The 19,269-nt window shown below is 35.8% G+C and overlaps 1 protein-coding gene across 12 annotated transcripts in view; it reads right to left on the reverse strand.

Annotated features, from left to right (window-relative positions):
* Positions 1–14,288, reverse strand: part of LOC100114234 (cGMP-dependent protein kinase) — a 474,555-nt gene extending 460,267 nt beyond the window's left edge. For 11 of the 12 annotated variants that reach the window (XM_032601578.1, XM_032601577.1, XM_031925292.2 and 8 more), the window contains exon 1: positions 11,876–14,288. The gene's annotated coding sequence lies outside the window, so the exon portion shown is untranslated. 12 annotated transcript variants of the gene reach the window in all.
* Positions 14,289–19,269: the final 4,981 nt, after the last annotated feature.

Below are 19,269 nucleotides of genomic sequence, written 5' to 3' on the forward strand. Positions count from 1 at the left end.
AAGGGCTCAGCCCTACTGACTCGCTGTCGCCGTTCTCGGTAGGTGCACACCACCCACTCACACACACTTTGCGGTGGTGTCGTTGGCTCGCTCGCAGGAGCCGACGTCCTCTCGTTCAGTCGCTGATCGATAGGCCAGGTCGTCCTTACCTATGGAAGCGGAAGTGGGCAGGGACATCTTCTTCTCGCGATCACACACACTCTCACTCTCTCGCACGCTATCGGTCGTCGCTCGATTTGGTATATGGTATATATATCGTTATAGCGACATATGGTATTATATATATCGATATAGCGACAAATGTATCGGAAAACGAGTCATTTTTTGGTATTTTGGTACATTAGTTACTCGGCCGAGTTTAGCGATGACTTTTTTAAATTTGCAACCACGGATTATTGTTGAACATACCTTTATGCAATTTACTGTGCAAAAATTTTTTCGTCTTCAAAGAACATGTACATACCTAGAATGCTCTACCGCCTTGACTATTTATAATTAAATACACAGTAAAAAATAGCGTAAGAATATATTATATATCAATTTTTTGCGAAAGGGAAAACAAAAGGGTTATGTTATGTATTCGAATTAATATGCGTTTATATACTTATGTATCCCTGCTAAAAATAACCAATTAGACCGATTAAAAAAAAAATAATCGGTTTTAATACGTTTTTGTGATCCGGGATTTCCGAATATAAACCGATTAACACAATTATAACTGGTTTTAACCGATTAAAACACCATCGAGAATTTTGCCTCTCGAAATTTTGCCTCGAAAATCTCTCTCTCTCTCTCTCTCTCTCTCTCTCTCTCTCTCTCTGGATATCTTGGTGATTGGTGTCTCTCATTCTCTCTCTCTCTCTCTTTCGCTCTATCTCAGCTTGCACGCCGTGCTTGACTCGCGACCGGTTCCGAGAACGTGGTTACGCGCGCGTCGAATCGTGCAAGTCGGTAGAACTGCGCTACCGACTTGAGTCAGCGGAACTGCGCCGCTGACACGAAGTGAAAACTCTCTTTGAGAGTCGATCAAGTACACGATACACACACAATCACAGTCCACACTTCTTTGTTCTGCAGCTTGTAATATCTTCGAGAGGGATTTTATGCCAGACAGCTTTCCCCTCTCATTCTGAGCGTATTAAATCACTCTCGTTTTCGCTCAAATCGACTTCTTTATTTTCCTCCCATACCTCTTCCTATTCGAATTACAAAACACGAACAAGCGGGAATCCACGCCCAAGAGGCTTCCCGCGCGACAATTCATGGTGCCTCCTGTGAGGTGTGGACTTAGCGAGACCTCCAGCTAGATACATCGAGGAAGGCTAGTCAGCCAAGGACACAGGGTCATCACAAAGAGCCTCCAGCTGCCGCTTCAAGGTCAACGCATACTAAAGATAAGTAGCGTTCATTTGTTCTAATCAAATCACACGATTGTGAGTTAGAACGCGTCCCGATCTTTGTTTTGTTTCGCGCGCAAACACACGAAATCGTGCACAGCGGCGAGCGGCGAGACACGTGCCGCGTCGTAAAGCGACTTCTGAGAATTTGAGCGCGTAGGGACACGTGCTCAAGCGTTGTTCGACGTATAGATTTTCGGTTTCTTTTTCTTTTTGCTTATTAAAGCGTGCGACTTCACTTACCATTAAGCAATATGGACGCTTTAGTGGAACAGTGGAACAACCAGACTGAACATCTCCGGGATTTATTATCAGATGTTTCGCTTCTGATTAAATCCAAATCTGCTACTCTTCCCGAGTGTCAAGTGCGCATGGAGAAAATCGTCACGCGCTATGACAATCTCTGCGAGTTATTTTATAAATTAGATGCCGGCTACAAGAAAGCTTAAAGGGAGACGTTCCAGACATTGAAGAGTTTCTATTTCAGGATAGCCGCGCACATCCAAACCAACGTGGACAAGCAGAGCAAGGCTTCCGGCAATGAGACTATCGTTCCATTGGGGCATTCGACTCTTCTCGATATTTCTCGGTTTTCAGGGTTGTCGCCTATTGATTTACCGAAGTTCGATGGTCGTCTCGATAATTGGAACGTTTTCAAAACGACTTTCAGGAACGAGATACTGCGACTGAACGTCGACAACATCACTGCTTTCCACTATCTAAAGAAATAATTGATCGGGGCGGCGGCTAATTCGTTGCACATTCTGATTCCAGGCGAGGATAGCTACGAGGAAGCTTGGCGACTTTTAGGTACGCAGTACGAGCATGTTCGACTTATTGCTGCTTCTCACATCGACGCAATTCTCGCTTATCCTGTTCTGACCGAGGCTTCGCATCGATCGTTGAAGGACACGGAGACTTCAGTCCGGCAGCATTTGGCTGATTTGAAAATCCTCAAAATCGTTCCTACCGATTACGTCGCGATCCGTGCTCTCGAACGAGCTTTGCCGACCACTTTCAAGGACAAATGGATCAAGAAGACGTCCATCGATACGATTCCCGATCTCGAGTCGTTTTTTAGGTCCTTGCAGGAAACTAGCCACTACCTGTACGCTCAGGAAGGGGAGGCCAAGGACATCAAGGTGCCAGCTAAGCGGACAACCGCACAGAACGAGAAAGGAACCAAGTTCCGGCGGGGTAACGGGCATGCTCGAGCGCTTGTAACAAGTTCCTCCATTTCTTGTTATTATTGCAGCAGTGAGCACACGATTTATCGATGCTCTTCGTTCACTACGTTGTCCGTTCAGCAACGGTGGGATGCTGTAAGGACGAAAAAATTATGTAGGAAGTGCTTGCGATCCCACGAAGGCAAATGCGAAGCTCGCAATTGCAAGAAATGCAATAAGGAGCACAATACGCTCTTGCACGAGGATCAGAAGGTAGATTCCTCGACCAAGAAGCCGTGACTAGGTGTAGGAGTCCTCAGCACCGTGTCCAGGGCTCTCCAGTCTCAGCTCATGATGAGCGCTGTTGTTTTAGTTAGAGATGCCAATGGGGCATACATTGAGGCTCGCGCGCTCCTGGATACGTGTGCGAATGCGAATTTTATGACCGTGAATTTAGCCAACCGATTGCGTCTCCCTACTCGACCTTGCTCGATTCCCATCGGAGCGATCAACGATCTGCGAACCATCACGAAACACTGCGTCGATGCCCAATTCAAAGCGTTACACTCGGATTTTAGTAAGCGTTTAACGTTCCTCGCCGTTCCCAATATAACCAGCGTCACTCCTGAAGAACCGTTTCCTCGGGAATCGATTAAGTTACCCAAGAACATTAGGTTAGCCGATCCTCAATTCCATCTCCCTCGACAAGTCGACATTCTAATTGGTTCTGGAGCAACGTTGTCCATGCTCTCTATAGGTCAGGTTAATTTGTCTAGGGAAGGAAGTGAGTTATATCTTCAAAAGACTCCTTTCTTTCCACGGTATCGTGTCATCTGTCTCAATTGGAAAAACAGCTGGTTCGATTTTGGTCTCTGGAGGAATGCTCCAGTCCGGTTGAACAGGCTGACGACAGGTTAGAATGCTAGAGCTGGTATGACGACACCACTGTTCGACTATCTGACGGGCATTATATGGTGAGATTGCCGTTTCGAAAGAAGGATCCGGAAAGAATTCCTACGGAATGATACGTGGTTTACCGGGCCATTCTGGCTTCGGCATACGGAGGCCTCATGGCCCGCGAACATCGTCGAATCGACTCCGGACATACCCGGTTTGAAAAAGGGAGTTTGTCTCCTGGTCGACAATACTAAGGATCGTATGTTCCTATCGCGCATTTCAAAGCACCGCATGTTGCTTAATGTCGTAACGATATGCTTGCGATGGCTTCCTTCGGGGCGACCATTCCGAGGAAAACCCATCATGGTCGAAGAAAAGCGAGACGCCGAAACCCGCGTGTTTCGAATCATTCAGCAGGACGCGTTTTCCGATTCAATTGCATGCTTAACGAAGGGTACTAAGGTGAAGGGGTCGCATATTGCGGCACTTAATCCGTGTTTAGACGCGAATGGAGTTATACGCGTGGGAGGACATTTGAAGAACGCAGACATCCCTATAGCCAGTAAACACCCCATACTGCTACCTTCTAGGAATCACGTCACAGATTTGATTATCCGAGAAGCTCACGAGTCGAACTACCACTCCGGTGTTCAAAGCACTCTTTTCTATCTGCGACAACGTTTTTGGTTAGTCGATGCTAAAAATCAGGTTCGTCATGTCATCCGCAAATGTGTCACGTGCATAAGACACAAACCCACTCCGCTTCACTGCAAGATGGCAGATCTCGCGACCGCTAGGGTCACCGAATCTCCCGCTTTTTCTCGTGTAGGCGTAGATTTTTTCGGCCCCATTTCCATTAAAGAGAGAAAGCGGTATAATCGAACAACCCTTAAGGCGTACAGGTGCGTTTTTGTATGTATGGCTACAAAGGCAGTAACCATAGAAGTGACCAGCGACTTGATCACCGAAGGTTTTCTAGGCGTGTTCGCTCGATTCATAGGACGTAGAGGTATTCCCCAGCACGTTTACTCTGACAACGGGACTAATTTCGTTGGGGCAAACAATCAGCTTCGGGAACTCTTCACACTCATCAATTCCGAGGAGTTCAAGTCTAAAGTAAATGCCAAGGCTCTTTCTTTAGATATCCAATGGCATTTGAATCCGCCATTATCTCTACATTTCGGGGGTCTGTGGGAGGCCGCAGTAAAATCATTTAAACATCACTTTAATATCGTTATGGATACGACATAAATTAATATAATACATTTAACTTAACGATTTTGAAATATGAATGCTACACTTTATTCTCAAAAGGTAAGATAAGTAATTTTATCAAAATGTTTTTATCAAATACTTTTTATATCTGACTATTGTTGCTAATATAATTTACGTACGGTACTTTAAAATAAGTCGCACAATTGTTTCATAATTTATTTACATATAGTATAGAGGATACATTTAATAATGAATGACGAACACAATAGTAATATGAGTTCATTATTGACGAGTTCAAGCAGTTCCGATGAAGTTGAGACTAAGCGATACAAACAATTTTTATATAAGGATAGTAATCTAGATACAGTATGCAAACGAACTGAACAGAAATATAATTCTATTTGCAAAAGTCAGAATCAGACACTATTTCCTAATGAAAGTGAGATAAAATTTAAATTATTATATTAATAAATATCTAATTTTTTTGTACTATAATTTAATGATTTTATATTAGATTCTTTAAAAAATTTTGTTGTGCTGCAAGCTGATGAAAATCAGGAAAATTCTGTTCCGGTAGAAGACTTTCCTGAAACTTCTACGCTTGAAAATGTTAACATAAATTCAGAAACGGAATCCTGCGATGTAAGAAGTGAACAAAATCAAGATATTTAACATGAAGATGATCAAGAAGATTGCTATATTTCTGACGTACTTAGTGATAGAGATTTTAATTATGAAAATAATGCTAATAATGCAGACAGCAAGTCAGTTTATGCGAGTAGCTTAAATAATTCCTTTGAAAGTAGTGAAAGCATGAGTAGCAATAGTGAAAATGAAGGATCTATTTTTGATAAAATAATGTTTGATACTTCAAAACTTAGTGCGCGTAACATAATTTTAATGTGCACTGCTTTTGCTTTGCGTTTTAATGTTTCTGATCAGGCTCTTCTGCTGCTACTTAGTACCCTGTTGAAAATAATGACGTCATTAAATGACGTTAAATTACGTCATTAGATGACGTCATTTGAAGCTACAAATTGGAACCTTTTATTACGTCATTATTTTCAACAGGTTGTACTTCTAAATACTTATACTCTTAAATACTACAAAATTGATAAAATCGTTGCCTATATAGGTGCTACCATCCGGATGGTAGTACGGAAAATGGGGGCTAATGTCCAAGAAATTAATAGTTTTTAATAATTTTACTAAACAAACAATATTTCTTTGTCGTTAGCCCCCATTTTCCGTACTACCATCCGGATGGTAGCACCTATATAGGCAACCATTTCATCAATTTTGAAGTATTTAAGGGGTCAAGCCTGGGTTAAATCCTGCAAAAAAACAAAAAGATATTCTTCTTACCAAAAAATTTTTTATTTGATGTAATTTGAAAAAAAATTCTATTGAAAATATATAAAATATACACCATTTTTATCGAAAAAATACATGTATATAACTTGTAAAATCATTTACTAAAATTCATGGCATTTCACTATATAAATAAGTGTTTTCAGTCACTTGCCACGGCTTTTTGAAAGATCCGGACCGTCTTCTTTACTCTATCCGGGCTTAAAATGTACCTTAAACATGTCCCCTCGGACCGATCGAGAGACATTTCTAAAAAATATGAATTAAATATAGTTAGCAACAAATTTTGTTATCTAAAAAATATCAATTAAACATTGCTAGCAACAAAATTTGTTGCTAGCAGTATTTGATTTGTATTTTTTAGCAATGTCTCTCGATCGGTCCGAGGGGGCATGTTTAAGGTACATTTTAAGCCCGGATAGAGTAAAGAAGACGGTCCGGATCTTTCAAAAAGCCGTGGCAAGTGACTGAAAGCACTTATTTATATAGTGAAATGTCATGAATTTTAGTAAATGATTTTACAAGTTATATACATGTATTTTTTCGATAAAAATGGTGTATATTTTATATATTTTCAATAGAATTTTTTTTTTCAAATTACATCAAATAAAAAATTTTTTGGTAAGAATATCTTTTTGTTTTTTTTTTGCAGGATTTAACGCAGGCTTGACCCCTTAAAACCGATTAAAAGCAATTAATGAACAATCGCACTGCTCGATTAGTCCGATTAAAACCGATTAGACCCGATAAAAATGAAATCAGTATTAATCGGTTCTAATTGGTCATTTTTAGCAGGGATATTTTTATCCTGCTCACCACCATATTGATCACGTGAGCTCTCAATCGTTTAAACTTATCATTAGTAAACCGAATTTTTAAAACAACATTACGTAAGAAATATTGCAGTAAAAATCCTAACTCTTTGTACTTTTATGAAAGATTTAACCTTAATTTTATTTTGACAAAGGTTTCAAAAATCATGTCTGTTCCGTATTATTATTATTTTATAATGGTTCAATTGATAAATAAATTTTGAGTATTCATAAAAATATCGATAAGAATTGAATCTCAAATATCTAAAATCTAATAAAGATAATGCGCATGTTAAGTGACGAAGTTTCTGAATGAATATTCAGAATTATTATATAGAATCAAACAAAGCCAACGGAATAATCCAGAAACTTCGACGCTTAACGAATACACGAAGAAACCCAAAACCAAAACAATTTCTCCTCCTTCGGCTGAAGCGCACGTGCATAGCCAACACTGCAGTTTAGCCGTTAACTGTAGTACAGGCCCGTAAGGCCTAATGAGTAAGACTGAGAGAGAGAGAGAGAGAGAGAGAGAGAGAGAGAGAGAGAGAGAGAGAGAGCGGCTAAGCTGAAGTGCGGAGGGAGGAGAAGTAAAGACCCTGTGTGGAAAAAAGCTGTGACGCTTTCTTCAAGCTTGCCTTCCCCGACTAATTCATTCCAGTGTGTACGCTCCTCAAGGAAGGACATTTTTCTTTTATTTTTGAGTACCGCATTGAGTTTAGTTTGGAGTTCGATAGCAGAGTTTCAATCTGAGTTTTGTTCAAAGTTATAGTCAAAGTTTTAGTCAAAGTTTTAGTCAAAGTTATAGTCAAAGTTTTAGTCAAAGTTATAGTCAAAGTTTTAGTCAAAGTTTTAGTCAAAGTTATAGACAAAGTTATACGTCAAACACTGTGTATTGGAAGTTTTTCAAGTTACGAAAATAAAGCTATAGAAAGAAGGACCACTGTATTGAGTTTTTGATTAATTTGACGTCTCATTTAATCGTTTTGCCAAAGCCAAGGGCAACTAATTTTCAACGAGTCATTCCAATTTGCGAATATTTTGGTATTGTTTTGGTTCACGTCAATTTTTCAAACCCCAGCAGTCTACAGAACAAAGTAAGTGACATATGGTAAATATATTTAAACATCGTCATTAATACTCAGATCCAAATAATTAGTAAAATAACTTGACATTTGCGCAGTATTCACTTTTTTGTTAAATTATAACAAAAAACTAAATCAAATAATTGCTATAAAACCAAAACGCACTAATAGAATGAAAAATATTTTTTTCCCTTTAATCCTATGTAAACACAAAAGGATCGATCATCAACATATATTAGAGGTCGAAGGTACATGCAACAACGCTATCAAGATGCAATGGCTGTTATGAAAATATGACGGACCAGATTCATTCATAACGGTAACATATAGGGGAGATGTGCTCCGTATGGATAACACCGGCACACAAAATAAAAAAAGATGTCTGTACAAAAAATCAGACCCATGTATCCTTATGTTTTTCGAGTCGCCATTGATTGACCCATCAAACTATCTGCTACCACCACTTCATATCAAACTTGGCCTCATGAAGCAGTTCGTTAAAGCTCTGGATAAAGATGGCGATTGTTCCCAGTATTTAGGAGAAAAGTTTCCCGCAATAAGTGATGCTAAATTAAAAGAAGGTATTTTTGATGGTCCTCAAATTCGTACTCTATTTGAAGACGAAACATTTATTACAAAAATGAACGACACAGAAAAAGCTGCATGGCAAAGTTTCAAAACTGTTCGTGAGAACTTTTTAGGAAATAAAAAGAGTGAGAACTATCAGGAACTAGTTGCATAAATGTTGGAGAATTTCAACAATTTGGGTTGCTTGATGAATTATAAAATGCATTTCTTACATTCCCATCTTGATTACTTTCCTCTTAATCTAGGAGACGTCAGCGAAGAACAGGGAGAACGATTTCATCAAGATATAAGTGTAATGGAGAATCGATACCAAGGAAGATAGAATGTCAACATGATGGCAGATTTTTGCTGGACGCTGAAGAGAGACATTAAAACAAATAACAAAAAGAGAAAAAGAAACCCATAGCATAGATCATTTGAAGAAAAAAGAGTTCGTTACAAGAGAAAAAAGGAGTAAAGAAAGACATCGACAGTTACTAAACTAGTGGAAAAAAAAATAAGAAAAAAATATAAACGAAAGCAACTTTGCTCTGTACACAAGAAAGATATTAAGTGATCAAATCTCTTGAATAAGACTTTTTACAATTTTTGGTATCTTTTTCCATTTTTGGAAAGTTTTATATAACATTTTTATCGGTTTAAACTGTTTCTTCTCAGTTTGACCTTGAACTGGCCTTGACCCTAACGTGATGGGGCCAGACTGACCCCGGATTCGGATTCAGCGACCAAAAAAACATAAATATATGGTATTTTCATTTTTGAACCGTTTCTTCTCAGTTTGACCTTGAACTGACCTTGACCCTGACGTGATGGGGCCAAACTGACACCGGATTCGAATTCAGCGACTCGAAAAACATAAGGATACATGGGTCTGATTTTTTGTACAGACATCTTTTTTATTTTGTGTGCCGGTGTAATTCCTAGTATGGATAATTACATGTATCCAGCTCGCAATAACAGATCGAGCTACGTTAGGTCCATATTTCGTTCATACTTATAATATACCCTGTATGACTAAACATTATTATTTTTGTTAATTTTTATAACTCGTTATCTAAAGCTCAGAATATTTTGAGAACATTTATAGTTTTATGAAGTAGAAAATGTCAGTGCAGATGGCTTTGTGCGTGTGTGTGTGTATCGTCATAATTCTGGAAGCACGCGACCGAATGTAATAAAATTGGACATGCGTATATATTTACTGATTTTAAACTTAGGTACATTTTATTTTAAGATTCTAACCATTGTATGACCATCTTATGGTCATTTTATGGTCATTTTATGTCCATTTTTCGATTTTTAAAACTATTTTTGGTTTTTCTAAACTAAATAGTCAAGAGTTTTGAAAAAATTATGATAATAGATAATAGGTAACATCTACTTCCTGTAAAAATGTTAAGTTTTTTGACGAAAGCCGTTCTGTTTTAGTTGACATTTACCTTTTACCTTTTAAAAATGCAAAAAATACTTAGATCACCTACGACTTGACCCACTGTAAGGGTGAGGGTAAAAATTTTGAAAAATAAAAATTAGAAAGGGTAAAGATTAGAAATTCAAAATTTATCAACTGAGATTTTGAAATGAAAAAATTTATAAAACAAAAATGTTGAATTGAGATATTGCCAAAGCGATATTTTTAGGAATTTACAAATTCAGGTTTTCAAAATTTTCTGGGACTTAAAATGTTACCTTTCGTTATAATTCAATTCGTAATTTTTGCCTTTCAAATATTTATTTTTCAAAATTTTTACCCTAACCCCCTCTGTAACGAAGAATATTTATGAAAATATTCTGAAATAATTCATGAGATCCTTGGAACACTTTGGGAACATATTCCCACAATTTCAAGACAAGACAAGGGAAAGAATTGGCAGCGGTTTTTCTTTATTTTTATTGAGCGTAAGTAAATAGTTACAGCAGAAATAGTTCAAATTATCCATACTGGTCGCATGTTTTCGAGATCTCCTAAATTGCATATTTTGTGTAACTTTTTTTGTGGCGACTTTGATTGGCGCCCGTCCATTTCCTTGTAGAAAATGGACTAGAGAACACTTAAAAATTTTTAACTCGAATATTTATCGTGTCTTTTAAAAGTTATGCCCAAAATAGCTAAGGGTATCTGTACTGGGCACCTCTAATCAAAAATCGGAAGTCAAAATTAATTTTTAAAAAATTTCCAAGAAATAAAAATCTAAATAATGTACCTAAGACTTCACTAAAAAAAAAATAAAAATAAAAAACTGTTTATTTTAAAAGCTATTAGCAGTAGAAGTTTGACATTAATTCAGTACTTTTACTTTTAGTAACGCATTTTTTTCTCGACTTCGACAAAGATTCAATCGTTGACTTTTTATTTACTACAAATTTTACAATAAGATCGTTCATTCTTAACCAATCACAACGTTATTATCAGATCATAAAAATAAAATTTCCAAAATAAAAATCACAGAGGAACTAAAATGAAGGGTCGGCGAGCAAAGTGTCTATAAATCTATGGCTGACAGGGAAAATGACATAAGTCCACTTTTCGCAAAATTCTAAATAGCTGTGGATTTCATAACTTTAAGCAATCCCTATTCATGTAAAATTTTCGGGAGTTGCTGAAAGGTTGCCCTAAAGCTACAATACACCCAAGAAATAAGTCTATAAGTCTGGTACTGGACATAGCTACATAATTCTATTTCAAAATAAGTTTTTTATATGACAATAGCTTCGCTGGGACTTGGTTCAGTCGATTTAAAACTAAATATTACCTTCTAATCCATTTTCAGACATTCCAAAGGTTATTTCAGAAAATCAACCAATAATCAATCTGAATTCACAAAATACTCTGGCAAAAAAACAATAATAAAACAATTTTTAAATTATCTTGAAAGCTTATTCAAGTAACGTTGTATGACTGGTGTGCCAATTTTCTCGCCATAAGTCTTGCAATGCGCATTTCACAATGATATGTACAATGAATGTGTAAACTAACCTGTACCGTATCGCGGCCCATCTCGTTTGTTCCAATCTTACGTATAAGTCAGAACATTAAAACCACTTTTTCTCGATAACATAAAAAGTGTACTTATGTCATTTTGCCTGTTATCCACAGATATTTATATTTATATTAGATTGTTTTAGATCATGCACTTGACATATTTTCTAAAAGCTGCTCTATTTATAAATATTTTTAAATATAAGAAGCAAAAAAGCATAAAACATTTGTATGAATGTAATGAATTAAAGTTTTTGTGCCCTTAACAAGACTAATATATTTGTAAATGCAATTTTACAAAAAAGCGCAGCAATAGATTAGTATATAAATATTTTAACTAAATCAGTAAATTTTTAGTACTTACAAGTCATTTATTGTGCACAAATTGTATTTTAATTTCGCATTGAATTTGATAAATAATATGAAAACAAACTTTTTTGGTATCAAAAACAAAAAAAAATAATAATAATAAATAAAAATTTGTAAACACTTATTTATATTTGAATAGTTACTTCAACATTAGGTTGATTGTAAGAAAATTTCTGAAAATCTTGACAAGTACAAAAACTAGATTACGTACGTATAACTCAATGTCAACGTCGAAAACATCAATATTATTCTTTCACTCTGTGCAAAGAACTATTAACTGGTACACTGCAAAGCAAGAATTTTATCTAGCTGATATTATGACGAAGCAAAGTATACATGGGTATATCTTATCTAATAAGAAAATAAAATTCATGTACTATTATCTTATTCATTTATTTTTATGTTCTCTTTTGTTATACATTTATTATTATTATTTTGTTTTACTCGTTTCAATTACCAATTTATATTTCCCAACTAATTTCAAGTATTTTTTTACGAAAAAAATATTTTACCTTTTATAAAGCTAGAATTTTTTTGTAAAAGCAGCATTGTCAACTTTTATGTAATATTAATGAATTTTAAAAGTACATTAGTACATTACCTTAAACCTAATATTCGCCAGTTGTCTTCAGTTAGTGTGTTTTCTAAATGCATAGGAAAGAAATACGAAATTATCAATGATATATCATCATATATATAACACAATTAAATAGACCTCTGATTACAATTATATGCGATGCACTTATAGACATTTTTTCGAAGCGAAATGCTAACGATATTCATACGCATTTGAAATGCGTGCATTGAGATAGAATATTAAGTAAAACAAATAAAAATGAATAATCATTTGATTAATTAGACACCGAACAAACTGTACACATAAAAACCCTACACAACGGATATTTTCTACGCCGTTATTTTCTACACCAATTTTTTATTATTTTACAACACTGCAAAAGACTACACAATCACATAACCTATTGTCACATCATTTATACAACTATAGGTTATTCGCTTGTGTAGAGTTTCGCAGTGTAGAGAAATAATAAAAACCGCTGCCAATTCTTTGGCAAGTAGCTTCCTCCAACAAAATTTATAGTTCAAATAGGTAAAATATTATTCAAATATACAGTATATTAATGATTTTTAAAATACTTTCAAATTCAATTATTTTACATAAGGAACACCCGTCACAATATCAAATCATATAATTTTCATAAAAAATTTAAAATTTTAAAGGGTCCTCATAACCTCATAAGATCATGAATTGTCTTATAACATTCTGAACTTTAGTTAGCAAGTTATAAGGTTTAACAGAAATAGTAATTTCCGTTATACAGGATGAGAGACAAAGAATTTAAATACTGATATCTTTTAAACTAAACGGTTTTATAAGCTGCAAAAAAACCTAGCCGAGGTGATCAAAAGATAATTAAAAGTTAATTAAAGCTTTTTTACTCCCGTAATCGTACGACATAGAAAACCCATTTTTTTAAGTTTTCGATTTTTAGCTTGAAAACTAGTCATCAAAATGTTTTAAAATTTTTACAGCAAATAGATATTATTGTTTATATTGTCATAAATTTTTTCAAAACGTTTGACGATTTAATTTTGGGGTGATATTGAATTTTTTTTTAAATCACCTTTTTTATCATAAAAATTGAACGGAACAGTCAATCTGGAAAATCTTACAAAAAAGTAGGCAATTTTATTCTCTTTTCGATACACTATTTTTCAATATATTGTATAGATCATATTATCAAAAAAAAGCAAAAAATATTTTTCAAAAATCAAAAAATAGCTATAATATGGCCATAAAATGGTCAATATCATAAAATTTTTTTTTCCAAATTTAGAATTAGAAAACATATATGCATGCCAAATTTTATTACGATCGATCGCGTGGTTCCAGAATTATGACAGTATACGTACATACATACACATACACACAGCCATTCGCACGGTCATTTTCTAAAAACGCATGATTCGTGCTCCAAACACCTCCAAATACGTTTCTACGAAGTTTCAGCAAAATTGAAAATTTTACTATAACAAAGCATCCTCTTAGAATGAAGAAAAATAGGTGTTGAGAATAGCAGTGTAGAATTTTGTAGAGTTATGTAGAAAATTGGACTTTTAACAATGTTTAAACCGTCAGTGTGCAGCACAAGAAAAAGGTTAAACATATTTACATCCTTCAAGGTTATAATGGTTACTTAAGTTGGTGAGTAAGTAAATGGAAGCCATATAGTCTTATTAGCCAACGCTCGAATCCATTATTTTTATGCTATCTGCATTGCATTAAAGCTAAATATCTGATCTTTTGTCCAGATATTTGTAAAATTATTTAGAAATGAGTTACCGTAACAGTTTTTACTTAACTGTCTCTGTTGGAATTTTCAGTTCGAAGACTATGATCAATTTTAGATTTGGTAGAAAGTTATAATAACTTTGCCTCTTTTCCCAATACAATAATGAAACTATACACACACACACACACATATATATATATATATATATATATATATATATATATATATATATATATATATGCATATATATATATATATGCATATATATAGTTTGATCTTTCATTTGACAGAGAATCACCTATATATATATATATATATATATATATATATATATATATATATATATATATATATGTATATATATAGATAGTTCTGTGTCGAATCAAAGATCAAAATTTTTTGTATATATATATAGAAATATATATAGAAGCCATTAAATAGAGATCTGAGCGATGCAGTTTTCAGTTATATAGAGTATACAGGTGAGAAAATAAAATTTTAAAGCTTTATATCTTTGAAACTAACTGGTATCATATAAACAACCCAGAGAAAGCGATCAAGGTACTATATAATGCTAACTAAATCCAAAATTTCAAATTGATTATTGCCTTTTTACTTCGGTTATCGCGTCACGTACACGGAAAGAATTTTATAATAAAAATTACATAGAAATTAAGGATCAAAATTACCGTGCTAGCACAGTAACGTAGGGACGAGCCGTCATCTAGAGCACTTTTACTGCATCGACACAGTAAAATTTTCGGTACTTTTTTATTTTTCTTCATAGCCTCTATATTATGATATTTTGTTGTATACATCTTCATGACGCATTCTTAACGTCGTATTATCGATAAATAAAGGGTTATTTGTATATGACACTCTGAACCAAGAAATTCGTTGGGTTCAACAAGCGTACATCAGGGTTAGATTTGGGGGTTATGGAAGCAGATGACGCACATGGCCGCGCATAAATTTCCTTTGCAGCACAGTAGATAAACTATAGGCATACTGGCTCATGCGGAGTGTGGTCCACCCCCTCTTCTCTCAAAGTGAGCCAGAATCCGAGGTGTGTATTTTAGATGGAGGGATTTTTCGATCCTTCCCTTCCCTCTCCAAGCGATCGAAAATTCACCCCACTCTCAAAGTAAACCAGTAACCGTAGTATGTATAAGTCCCAATCTTCCCTTTTTCGTGTCTCGAAAAAAATTTTTTTGGTGGGTTCATGCTCCTCCTCCCTCGCGCAGTAGAGACGGCAACCCTCGCACGAGTATTTTCCCTTGCCTTAACACATTGTATTGAAGACATTATGCATACTACAGTCTCGGTGTGAATCATTCACTCATCTTACGCAGATGTATACAGCTTCTAGCGTCAGTTGTATTTTCACTTCGATTGAGATATGATAGTCCCCCGACTGCGCGGACAGATTGCGCAAGTACTATCCCTCACACTTTCCATACGATCCTCGCGCAGGTAGAGACGGCGACCCTGGTACACACACTTTCCAGAGTCAACTTATTGGAATATGAGGTTGCGAGCTTTAACACAGAGCCTTATGGAGCCGTTGCTCTTTTACGCATATTTTCATTTATAGCGCTGAAACTCTTTTTTAGATTTTGTTAAAAAACTAGTATAATGTAAGCAAGAATATTCGGAAGAGGATTTTAAAAATGTTATAGCTCGAGCTTTATTATTTTTAAATATATAGAAAGTACCCCACTAAACCGTACTTTTACACGCGGAGAGCGAAAAAGTTAAAGCACTGTTGAGACATGGCAACGCTTCGAATTTTGACACTATGAGTTTCCTCGGGTTACATTTTTTTCTACCTAGAAATCGGCAGTGGAGACAGCGGTGGGTTAGGCTTTGGCCGCGCAGTCCGTCTGTCCATGCTCTGACACAAAATGCAGCGTTGCCATATCTTTATGCCCTCACGCGGCAACTTGTGCGCGTGTACAAAACGGACCTTTTCTATGTTTGCAAAGATAGACACTGCTCACTGCTAAGAGATGGGACTTAGGAAAAAGAGTGGGAATTGCGCCAAGAAATCAGACCGCTTAACACTCAGTGTGCTGTACTCTTAAAGAGTATTGTAGCGACACAACCCCCTCCCTTTTAAAATTTCTCGCAGAGATGTCTTTTGAGTTTTGTAGGTGAAGGCGGAGGCTAGTCAGTATACGCAACTAACTGCATACAACTACTTATCCTACACACCTTATAGTGTCAGCTATTTTTCGACTAAGATAACGTCCGAACAGATTCATTCCTGAGTTATGGTGGGGATCAAAATTTGAGAAAGAAAATAATTTTTTTTAATTAGACATGTTAATAAATCCAGAATGTGACGGGCAATAGTACTCAAATTTTAATGAGTTCGTAGTTCAAACATAGTTGCAATGCATACTAAATTTCAGCATACATCCATGCATACATTTTTTTTTTTAACGGATTTTAATTTTTTTGGGTCAGAAACATCGAAAACATCAAAATCTTTTATGCGGACATTTGTATCAAGAGTATCAAAAAAAAGTATCAACAAATGTCAAAAAGCATATCCCGAAATTTATCTAGTAGAAAAAGTTTTAAAGAAAAGTGGCAAACGTGTATATGTTAAGTGGTTAGGATTTAGTGATGAGCATAATAGTTGGATAAGTGTATTAACATTTTGTTTTACATGGATAAAAAAGGATAAGGTTGTATTAAATAAAAGAAAGCAAATGTATTATGTCTATTTAATGAAATTTATTTATGTATTATTGTTCTGTACATGATGATAAAAAAATACTGTCTACTGCATACTCCATTTTTCGGTGCAGCCTAGACGAGCTTCTTGACATCCCCACTGATAAGATTGTACAAAACGACACGATCGTGTAAGATTAGGCAGTATGCTGAAGTGTTAGAAGGAAAATCTATTTTAGCCTCAAACTCCAGACGTACATCGACAGGAGTGCTCTTGAGAGATTCGTTTTGTCGAAAACAGTCAATAACTACGAGTGGTGCTAAGTTGAGAAACGAAGACTTTGTCAGCAGCGGTTGCGGATCTTTTCCATAGTAGGATTTTTGAAAATTAACGTACATATCATAGAGAAAGGCAAACTGATTTTTAGATATGTCGAGATTCATATTGTTGTATGGATAATATTGTGAATTCAAGAAAAGTTTCACATTACTCAACTCGCAATGATCAAATCGACTGGCGTTTGCAGTTCTCGATGATTTTCTCTTTGTTTGTAGTCCAAGAATTACAAAACGAGGTTTTTCCAATTGATTTGATGTTTTCACCGTCCAGCCGTGTTTATTAGTGCTTGGAAGAAGAGGATATTCAAATAACTCCCAAGAACGGAAACACATGGAGATAGGATTATCTTTACCAACGTAATTCAATAGCTAGTTTTTTTGTTTATCAGATGCAACATATGGCATCAACCACTCTATTTTTGTTACTTTTACTTCGTAATCTTCATAAGTAGTTACACCAGCTGCTCAGTACCTTCCCGGATTATTACGTTCAAGTTGCTTCTCGATCTTGTGAGAATGAGCTCATGCTTCATATTAACTATAATCTTTTTATAGTCTTCCGCAAAACCAAAGATCACACTCAGTGGAATGGCAACGTCAAAATTTCCCTTGTTATTTACGACCGATTTGATATCGTCTTGAATACCAAGCCAGCCTGCATTCTCCAGCATATCATTCTGATTCAAATTAAATGAAATCAATCCTTTCATAACACTGCTCAGACCAACATTTTTACTTTTATCTATTCCCACAGCATTAATCTCATAACGAATTTCATCAAACAGATGACAAATGGCATTGTTGACAAATTTAGTTTTAGCAAGTGCTGCTGATGCACCTTTCACTTGCAATTTTCCACATACGTGGATAGAGCTGCGCGATGGTGAGAGACATAGATCTTGATATTGGATAGAAATACGAATTTCATCGCTGTTGTCAAAGTTCAATGATGAGTATGGTTGATGTGCGTGTACTTCATAATGAGCAATAGACTCATCGAATACGACACCTGATTGAATGTTTAGAATTTCGTCCATTTTTCTGGAAGCAGCAATGAATTACATACGTGAATTTTTTCCACGAACTTTTAGTCCTAGACTTTTCAGAAACTAAATGCTCTTGCGTGTTAACGGTTTGAGTTTCTTCAGTCGACTGATGAATGGTTAACATGATGGCTGACTTATATATGATCCAGAATTGTATACAGATTTGATGTGAAGTCTAATAGTGATATCCTCTCCTTGAAAATTCACCAAATTTCCATCCTGATCGACGATTCGAATTTGTAGATGATCTATGCACTTGACACTGAGCGATATACAGGGTGTTTCATTTTAATCCGACCACGACAAAAAACCATGGAAAAACTAATTTTAACGAAAAATGACCTTAACAAAAGTTGAAGGGGGTAAAGGGGGCCATCGAATGACACAAACACCTATGACCTTGAACTCGATTTTCAAGGTCATTTGAGGGTAATTGTGATTTTTTAAAATAGGAACCTCTATTTTAGACCTTGGAATCGGATATAGCGGAAAAAATTACGTCGCAAAGGATATTTTAAGTTTGCTTTGGTGACCTTGAGAAGGTCAATTCAAGGTCAAATTAGAAGTATCAGCCTAAGATTGTTTTCCTTTCAATTTTTTCGTCAATTATCATTTTGTTATTGTAATATACATTAAGAGAATAATTGACTTAAAATGTGATTATGCTTTGCTGACTTCAAAGCCATTTTGTAAGGTCAAAAGTGCAAAAATGCAATATCAAATGTTATGTGGAGTCCATATTTATATCCTAACTTTAGTGTTGCCCAGGAGCAACGACGTGGACGTAATAGGATTGTGTTCCCTTTGGGGTGCTTGATTAGAGTGAGTCTCCTTGCATCGAGAAAAAACCGACCGTCATGCAGTTACCGAACGGTAGGAGGGGAAGCAGGGGCAACTCTCTCTCTCTCACTCTCCCCTCCACCGCCCTCTCTTCGCCGCGTAAGGCGTACGCACTGCGCGCATCTCTCCATTCACCGCGCTCTCCTTCTCTCTCTCTCTCTCTCTCTCTC

The sequence above is a fragment of the Nasonia vitripennis genome (assembly GCF_009193385.2).
Source record: "Nasonia vitripennis strain AsymCx chromosome 2 unlocalized genomic scaffold, Nvit_psr_1.1 chr2_random0009, whole genome shotgun sequence".
In the NCBI taxonomy this organism is placed as follows: Eukaryota; Metazoa; Arthropoda; class Insecta; order Hymenoptera; family Pteromalidae; genus Nasonia; species Nasonia vitripennis.